We start from the raw sequence: 10,033 nt of genomic DNA, 5'->3' as shown, positions 1-10,033 counted from the left end.
AGGCCTCCTTTTGAGTTGAGGCAGGGAATTCAGACTTTCTCTTGAGTTTAAGCGGGTAACACGGGGTTCCTCTTGAGTTGCAACAGGACACTTGGGGCTCCACTTAATTTGCAGCTGGAAACTCAAGGTTCCTCTAGATTTACTGTGTGGGACTCAGGGTTCCACTCGAGCCATGGCGGGAAACTTGGGGTCCCTCTTGAGTTGCAGTGGGATCCCCTCTCAAGTTTCCTTGGGGGGACTCGTCTCTAGCAGGGACGTGCAGGGTGGCGCCTGCCTTGTGGCAATGTGCGGGTTAGGCACATTAGTTAGGCATGGGTCTTTACTCTAGTTGTGGTTGGGGTCAACTCTGTAGTTGTGGTGGGTTTGATTCTCTCTAGTTGTGGTTGCAAGCTCCTCTCTTGTTGTGGTGTGAGGTTCATCTCTATTAGCAGCAGTGGGGCTCGTCTCTATGTGTGATGTCCAGCGGGCTTCTCTTAAGTAGTGGTGGAGGGCTCCTCTCGAGTTGAGGGGCTGTGTCCTCTCTGGTTGGGGTATGGGTGGCTCCACAGTGGAGGTCCTCTCTACCTTTGGTGCTAGGGGTCCCTCAGTAGTTTTGATGAGGTTGACCCTCCCTAGTTGGGACAGGTGGTCAGCTCTTTAGTTGTGGTGAGGGAGTTCCTCTCTAGTTGCGTTGGGTGGGGCTTTTCCTCAATACTTGATATGTGCATGGAGCTTTTCTTCAGATGAGGAATGCAGGCTCCTCTGGAGTTGTCTATTGTGTGCCGGCGGGCTCCTCTCTGTCGATTTCCAGGGACTCCTGTCTAGCTGTGGGGGGCTTTTCTCTAGTTATGATGTGCAGTCTCCTCTCTAGTTGTTGCAGGGTGCTACTTGCTTGTTGTGGCAGGGGACTCAAAACTTGTTGCAGTGTTCATGGGGCTCTCGAGTTGTGGTGGGGGCATCTCTGTGTTTGCAGTGGTGGACTCCTCTCTATTTGTCTCAGGAGGCACATTTCCATTTGCTGTGAGGGCTCGGATCTCCTCTAAAAGGAGGCAGCGGATCCCGTCAAGATGAAGCTGGGGGCTCCTCTCTAGTTTCGGTGGGGGTCTCCTCTCTAGTTGTGGTTGGGGACTCCTCTCTACCTGTGGCATGGGAGTTTCTTCCTAGTTGTGATGTCCTGGTGAGCTTCTCTCGAGTATCAGTGGGGGCTCCTCTCTTGTCGTGGGGGATCATCTCTAGCTGTGGTGTGGCCGCTCATTTCTAGTTGTGGTGTACTGGTGGACTACTCTCCAGTTGCGGTGTGCGGACTCTGTTCTAGTTATGGTGAGGGGTTCTTTAGTTGCAATATCTGAGGGATGTCCTCTCTCATTGCAAGGTGCAGGGCCCTCCTTTCTTGTGGTGGTGGGGAGGCTCATCTGTATTTACTGAAGAGTGACTACTCTTTAGGTATGATGTCTGGGAGGATGCTTGTGGCCGGTGGCTTCTCTCGAGTAGCGGAGTCCTCCTCTTGAGCTGTGGCAGTGGACTCGGGGCTCCTCTCGAGTTGCATGGTCCCTCCTCTTAGGTTGTGATGGGGGCTCTGCAGGGGGTCCTCTCTTCTTTCGGCACTAGGTGTTCCTCACAAATTTTAGTGTGGTTGCTCCTTTCTACTTGTGAGGGCCTCCTCTCGAGTTGCTTCAGAGGGCTCATCTCTATGCGTGATATCTTGGTGGACCTCTCTCTACCTGTGGTGGCAGTAACCACTCCTGTTTTTGTGGGGGCCTCTTCTATCATTGTGGCCAGTGGCTCCTCCTGTGTTGCAGCAAAGGACTCGGTGGTTCCTCTCTAGTCGTGTTGGGCAGTGGTGTTCCTTAATCATTGGGGTATGTGGGGGACTCGTATCCAGATATGGTGTGCAGGCTCCTCTCTCATTGTGGCCCATGGTCAACACAGTAGTTGTAGCCAAGGGCTCTGTCTAGTTGCACTATACTAGGGGTTTATCTCTAGTTGTGATGTGGTGGCTCCTTTGAGTTGTTGCAGTTGTTACTCTAGTTGCTATGAGTAAGGGGCTAATCTATAGTTGTGGTGAGGTTTCCAATACAGTTTTATCCAGAAGCCTCCTCTCGTTGCAGTGGGGGTATCTCTCTAGTTTTGGTGGATGCCCAAGTCTTTAGTTGTTGTGGGGGTCTCCTCTTGTTGCATTGGGCAGGGGTTTTCCCCAATAGTTGCAATGTGTGGTGGGGCTCTTCTCAAGATGTGGTGTGTGGGCTCATCTCTAGTGGCAATCTGCACTTCTCTAATTGTGTCGTGGGTGCTCCTGTCTTGTAGTGATGTGTGCCTGGGCTCCTCTGTTGTGGTGCTGTGGTGTTACTCTCTCTATGGTGTTGAGGTCTTATCTCAATTTGCCATGATAGCTCCTCTTGAGTTCAGGCAGGAGACTCAGAGCTCCATTTGAGTTCTGATTGTGCCTTCTCTTGAGCTGCAGCAGAGGGCTTGGGGTCCTCCCAAGTTATGGTGACAAACTTGGGGTTTCTCTGGATTTGCAGCAGTTTACTCGGGGCTCCTCTCAAGTTGTGCTGGGTACTTGGTGTTCCTCTCAAGTACAGCGCTGAACTCGGGGTTCCTCCCTGGGTGCCATTGAGGCTCCACTTGTGTTGAGGCAGGGAATTCAGAGCTCCTCTCCAGTTGCGGTGTTGCCTCCCCTCGAGTTGTGCTGGGTCGTATCCATGGGGTGGGGAGTCCTCTCTACTTTTGGCACTGGGATCTCCTCACTAGTTTTTTGCAGGATTGCTTCTCTAATTTTGAGGGGCTCCTCTCGAGTTTCCCCAGTGGGCTCATCTCTATTTGCATCAAAATGACTCCTTTTTAAGTGTGATGTCCTGTGAGCTCTCTCTAGTTGTGGTGAGGGGATCCTCTCCAACTCTGTTGGAGGAGTGCCACTGTCTTGTTGCTGGGGTCTCCCCTTATGATGTGGAATAGGGCTTCTCTTGAATTGAGGTGGATTCTCACGGTTCCTCTTGAGTTGCAGTGGGGGTCTTGGGAATCCTTTCGATTTGCATTAGGGGGCTTGGGGCTCATCTTGAGTAATGATGGGAACTCGGGGTTCCTTTGGAGTTGCAGCAGGAGTGTCTGTTCTCTCAATTTGAGGTGGGAACTTGGGGTTCCTCTCAAGTTGCAGTGGGAAACTCGGTGTTCCTCTCGAGTTAAAACAGGGGACTTGGGCCTCCTCTCAAGTTGAGGCGGGGAACTCAGGGTTCCTCTCGAGTTGCAACAGAGGACTTGGGGCTTCACTCGAGTTGTGGCTGGGACTCAGGGTTCCTCTCAAGTAGCAGCATGGGACTTAGGGTTCCAATCGGGCCATGGCTGGGAACACGGGGTTCCTCTCAAGTTGGAGGGTACTCAGGTTCCTTTCGAGTTGCAGCGGGGCCTCCTCTTGAGTTGTCTTGGGGAGACTAGTCTCTAGGAGGGACATGCAGGGTGACTCCTTTCTTGTAATGTGCGGATGGCTACTCACTAGTTTTCTTAATGAAATATTAAGTGCTCGGTTAGCGGAGCTTGTGGCTCTGACCTGAGCTCTAGAGTTAAGCAAAGGGCAGTGGGTAAATATCTATACTGAATCTAAGTATGCTTATTTGACTTTATATGCTCATGCTGCAATATGGAAAGAAAAACAGTTTAAAACAGCAACAGGAGAACCTATTAAACATTTCAGACAGATTGAGAGACTTTTAACTGCTATATATTGTCCTAAAGAAGTAGCTGTCATGCATTGCAAAGGACACAACAGAGATGGGAGTAAAGTAGTCGAAGGTGATCAGCTGGCTGACTGTCAAGCCAGAAAAGCGGCACTTTATGAAACCCCTTCGCTTCAGATGCCTTTGATCTGGACAGGTCCTGTGGAACAGGAAAAACCACAATATACTGAGGAAGAATTAGAAAGATATGAGAAAAGAGGAGCAAAGATTACTGATAGAGGATGGTTACAGTCTGAGGATGGATGATTAATAATTCCTGAAAGTGCTCAATGGAAAATTCTTAAGGGTTTACACCAGACTTTTCATTTGGGTGCAGAGAGTACTTACCAGATGGCTTCTCGTTTGTTTAAAGGTAAACAAACAAACAAACAAAAAAACACTTTAAAGAATATTATCAAAAGATGTGAGGTTTGTCAGAAAAATAACCCAAAGACTGAAAAGCTAGAAAAATCTGGATTACAATGACGTGGAAGTTATCCTGGAGAGGACTGGGAAATTGGTTTTACTCATATGCCAAAAGCTAATGGGTATTCTTGCTTACAAGTTTGGGTGGATACTTTTACTGGATGGATTGAGGCTTTTCCTTGTCATAGTGAACAGGCTAAGGAGGTTATAAAGATTTTAATCCATGAAATTATCCCCAGGTTTGGGCTGCCACAGAGCCTTCAGAGTGACCATGGCTCTGCCTTAAAGCTGCTGTAACTCAAAGGGTATCTAAAACTCTAGGAATAGAATATCACTTACACTGTTCCTGGAGACCCCAATCCTCAGGAAAGGTTGAAAAAGCTAATGACATTATCAAAAGACATCTGCGCACATTAACTCAAGAGACGCAGGAAAATTGGGTTAAAGTCCTACCCATAGCTTTGATGAGGGCTCGAACTGCCCCCCAAAGGAAGGGACTGTCCCCCTTTGAATGTATTTATGGAAGGTCTTTCTTACTCACAGACATTGTTATAGACCCTGAAGCCTTGGAATTAACTAGTTATGTAACTCAGCTCTCAGCTTTTCAACAGGCATTAACAGAACTCTGGGAGATGACTCCTGACCCAGCCTCTGAGTCAAGCAAGCCTCTATTTGAGCCAGGAACTGAGGTCCTCATAGAAACATTAGGGTCTGGGAGCCCATCCGTTGAGCCCCTCTGTGAAGGCCCTTACCAGGTTATTCTTTCTTTTCCCACAGCTGTCAAAGTGCCAGGAATTGATTCGTAGGTACATCACACTCGAGTTAAGAGGTGGCACCCTGACCAGAACTAAGTGAATTCATTTTATGTCTTTACTTTCTATGCTCTGACTTTGTACTTTTCAGATGGGCCTGATAACCTATGTGAGCCTACTTCTGCTGACTCCAAAAATCCTGAGTGTGCCATTTGATCCTCAAGACAATGCCTTCCTGTCCTGGGCTCACTCCTATGCTGCATTCCACAATCGGTCTAACTGCTGGGTCTTGCAGAGCACTCCCCTCTTCATCAGTGGAAGGCTTCCCATGGTGGACATCTCCATTTCAAGGAAAAGACTTTCTCCAAGTCTGTGAATACCTTTGATAACAATCACATGCAATGCCTCTTCATCTGATGACATCTAACAACCCTCAAATGGACTGGTGCTGTCAGGAAGCATTTAACAGGAGGCTTTCTGTGTGCTGTTTTGGATCTGTCAGGAATTCTCTGCTCCTTATTAATTCCTGAATATTCAGGAATTAAGAGGAGAGGCAAGCCTCTCCCAGTACTGAGGAATCCAGGCATTTCCTTCATTAGTTTTTTTTTTTTTTCTAATTTTATTTTATTTTTAAACTTTACATAATTGTATTAGTTTTGCCAAATATCAAAATGAATCCGCCACAGGTATACATGTGTTCCCCATCCTGAACCCTCCTCCCTCCTCCCTCCCCATACCATCCCTCTGGGTCGTCCCAGTACACTAGCCCCAAGCATCCAGTATCGTGCATTGAACCTGGACTGGCAACTCATTTCTTACATGATATTTTACATGTTTCAATGCCATTCTCCCAAATCTTCCCACCCTCTCCCTCTCCCACAGAGTCCATAAGACTGTTCTACACATCAGTGTCTCTTTTGCTGTCTCGTACACCAGGTTATTGTTACCATCTTTCTAAATTCCATATATATGCGTTAGTATACTGTATTTATGTTTTTCCTTCTGGCTTACTTCACTCTGTATAATAGGCTCCAGTTTCATCCACCTCATTAGAACTGATTCAAATGTATTCTTTTTAATGGCTGAGTAATACTCCATTGTGTATATGTACCACAGCTTTCTTATCCATTCATCTGCTGATGGACATCTAGGTTGCTTCCATGTCCTGGCATTAGTTTTTCTATATGGTGATAAGTACCCTCTTTCTTTTTATGAACTATATGGTAAAAGTGGTTATTTACAACTTTCTCTTTCATATGGAAGCTGCTGAAAGTAGCTATCTTGTAAGACAGTATGAATACCTACACAATGTTGAATAAAACACCTTTGCTCCATCAGAGCTCTGGTCCCCGTCTCTCTCTCTCTCTCTCTCTCTCTCTCACTCCCTCTCTTTTTCAGGCTGATCCCCTGGAGTGCAGAGGCTCTCTGAGTTCACTTTCCCACCCGGGTTTCTAAGACCCTCTTGAGAAGGCACTCTGCGTCTTCACTCCATTGAGAGGGCGCCTGAGGCCTCCGTGAACAGAGCAAGGGCTATATTGGCTTTCTGTGTAAACCAAGGAATATCAGCCTCTTTCTCTGCTTTATTTTCCTATTGTCGACTCCGGACCACCAGGTTCTGGTCCATTAAAGGACCTCAACAAGTGGCGCCCAGAACAGGGATTTGGTTCACGTAGGCAGATTCTTGGACGGAGTGACCCCAGGGCCTATTGAGGCCGGTAAGTACTAAGACATGGGTAAAAAGGCTGGAAAGCCCCATCACTTTTCTACTTTACTTCATCACTTATTTTAAGTTCAAGGATCTAATGAAACGTATGCTGATTTTTTAGCTAGATTAGAAACTGCTATTTCCCGTACTGTAATTGGAGAAGAAGCCAAAAGGCAACTAGAGAAATTACTTGCTTATGATAATGCAAATCAGGAATGTCAAAAAGCTATGGCTCCAATTCGTGAGAAAGGGACTATTATTGATTATTTGAAGGCTTGTCGCAATCTAGGATTAGAAACTCAAAAGATGCAAATGGTAGCTGAAACAATCGCTGCTGCCTTAAGAAAGGGAAATAAAGGATGCTTTACATGTGGAAATAAGAACCATTTAAAAAGGGATGGCCCTAAGAAAGCTAAAAAAAAAAAAAAAGAAAAGAAAAGAGAAAATATATAAAAATAAAAAACCTCCAAGAATCTGCCCTCGCTACCATAGAGGAATGCATTGGGCCAAAGATTGCAAGTCTAAATCTGACATTGAAAGAAAACCTATTCCGGAAAACTCCAAGCAGGGACCACCCAGGTGCCCTTCAACAAAAACCTGGGGCAAATTCCATCTTTTACCTGAAACCCTCAACATCTGGCAGTGCTGCCATCGATATACCAGCTTTGTTTTTATTTTATTATTTTTTATTTTTTTTGCATTTCAGTAACTTTATTGAAAGGTATATCCCTTAGTACCAAAACATAATGGGAGTTGGTTAGGTTACCTCTGGCAACTCAAAATTAACACTGATGTATTCAAAATATTGAAATGTATCAGTATTTTGGGAAAACTGTAAAGTTATCCATAAAACATGGTTTACCAAGTATGAGATACACTGTGGGTCTTTGGTTCATTTTCTAATGCCTCTATAGCCATAAAATGATGTCAAAACTGGGTGCAGCCATCCTGGATGGATTCAGGCTACACACTGCACTGAGTAACTCTCTGCAACACTTTAACCCTGTAGATCTCCAAACACTACACCTCAGCAACCTTATACTTATGAAGATGCCTACTTACCTTTCCTAATACTTGCTTTTGGCACACTGTAGGGGCAATTAATGTAAGTATATTCTCTTCCTTTTAAGCAAAATTCTAAGTTAGAACCAAGTTTTATAAAAACAGTCCTCAGTAAAAACTGATGGAGTGTTAAAAAGTTTTCAGAGTGACGCTAATTTGTTTTGAGTTACTAGTACAGTAAAAACTAATTTTCTTGATGGGACTAGACTGAGGCAGTAAATTTTATATAAAACTTTTAAAATCATGGATAAAAACATCACCTGTTTTCTAGAAAAATATTAAAGATAACATGCCAAAATTAATGAGTTGGTAGTTTTGCTTTACATAAATGCCCTCAAATTTAAATGTGATTTCTATGTAGCAGTAAGTTCCACATCTCTGGGTTAATAATTACTTGCATTATAGGTGCCAAGAAACTAACTATTCTCACTGTCTAGAATAGTGACCCTTATTGTGCCTTAAAAAGTGCATTTGTGAAATGGTGGTTTTGATGTAAACCTCATAGTTTAAGTAGGTTACCCTTTTTAAACACCACCTAAATACAATATATTGACCCAATATAGAAACTTGGATCAGTGTTAGAAAAGAAGATTCACAGTTTACCTTTCCAGGCTTGTCATTTGCATTTCACATTTATACTGTTACTTTGATTTGTATGTTTCATAGGTGAATTCAAATTTGAGTAATTCCACTATAGGGTAATGTTAATTAGGCAGTTTTCCCAAATCTGAGAACACCGATGCTAATCTAGTTGTAATGTTTTGAGGCTTCACAGCTTAAATCCGTTATAATATTATGGAATCCACAGCTCAGGATTGTGGAGAAAGGCTTCAGAAGTTTTTTGTTGCTGTAATCATCCAATTAAGGGACCGTTTCGGGAATTGTTGGAAGGTGGGTTATCCTATAGTAACTATGCCTCAGTTGCCGTGCAGTACGCCCAGAAACAATCCATTTCAACTTCTGAACATTTGGTTTGGCACACTTGTTCGATGAATATTCAGCTAAACACTTGGATACAAGCTCCTGCCAGAAAGTCAAATCTCTGCCACTGATCTTGGAATGTTTCTGAAGACGTTCTACTCCTTCTGTTAACTCTATATACTTCTGTGCTTGGATCTCCAATGCGATGATAGACAATGCCAACACAGATGGCTTTGCTTTAGAAAATATGATCCTGCAGTAGCATGCCTTAAGTTGGGCTTCTAGTCTTTCAAAATTAAGGCTACTCTTCCTTTCATGTGGCACGTTCTCTTGAAGGAGTGAGTAATAGAGCTGTAGAAACTGAAAGGCAGTAGTAGCTTTGACTTTCCAACACACCTTCTCCAATACAGTCTTCTCCATTCTCATCAAGTCTGAAACCGTGAACCTGTACTGGCTTATTCGGATCAAGTCAGTTGCCAATGGGACATTCCTTTCCTCTTCTGTTGATTTTACAGCCAGATAGAAGCAGCTTAGTCCAACACACCCAAGGTGCTTGGGCTGTACCTTGATTGCGACTGCAGCTCCTCAGCGGTAATCACCCTCCCCGGGCCTGCCCTCACCTCACCCCACGATATAAGACCCGAGAGGCCTACGAGGCGAGAGGACTCGCGAGCAAGAGGGGACAGGCCCGGGGAGGGGGAGCCGTCTTGGGTGGGGGTTTCTGCAGTGCCGCCGAGACGACACTGCCCTTCTCTGGGTCAGTTCGGAGCCCCCAGCTTTGTTTTTAGAATGAGCTCTATTTAAATTCAAATTCACGTGAACTGAAAAATTAAATATATATAATGTTTATTTAAATATAAATTAAATATAATTTAAATATAATTGTTTGCTAATCTAATTAAGACATGTCTTAAATCATCAACGTTATATAATACTTTTATTATGCCTAGGTTTAAGGTAAACTAAATTTGTCAACAAAAAGGTAACTCTTTATATAATATATATAAATGAGATAAAAACTTTTAGATTCTATTTTTAATAGAATATTATTATAATATGTTATTATAATCTAAAATAATCTCTTAGGATTGGGATAACTTAAATTTCTAGAGTTGTACTAAACTAAATAATAAAAGTTTATTAAATAGCTAGGTCATTTCCAAATAAAATAAGATTTTAAAACATTAATTACTAAACATTAACTTCCTCTTAACAAAAAGTTTTCTTACATAAAAACTAAAGATATTTTAAACTATTAATAAATATATTATATAATGTATAATATATTGATATAAATATAAACATGTATTTATGTATATAATAAATATATATTATAATATGATATAATAAATATATTCACCAATCTATAAAATGCTAATATACAAGACACTTCATAGTTGCTAAGGAAAAGTAAGATGTATGCTTTTTTTTTTTTAAGATATATGCTTTTAATAAAAAGATATAAGACAAACTCAGAT

The 10,033-nt window shown here is 43.2% G+C and overlaps 1 pseudogene; it reads right to left on the bottom strand.

Annotated features, from left to right (window-relative positions):
• Positions 1-7,732: 7,732 nt before the first annotated feature.
• Positions 7,733-9,150, bottom strand: LOC109578043 (cyclin-G1 pseudogene; annotated as a pseudogene).
• Positions 9,151-10,033: the final 883 nt, after the last annotated feature.

Source organism: Bos indicus, chromosome 25 (genome assembly GCF_029378745.1).
Source record: "Bos indicus isolate NIAB-ARS_2022 breed Sahiwal x Tharparkar chromosome 25, NIAB-ARS_B.indTharparkar_mat_pri_1.0, whole genome shotgun sequence".
NCBI classification, from domain to species: Eukaryota; Metazoa; Chordata; class Mammalia; order Artiodactyla; family Bovidae; genus Bos; species Bos indicus.
Note: the sequence above shows the minus strand (reverse complement) of the source record. Positions and strands in the feature narration are given on the sequence as shown.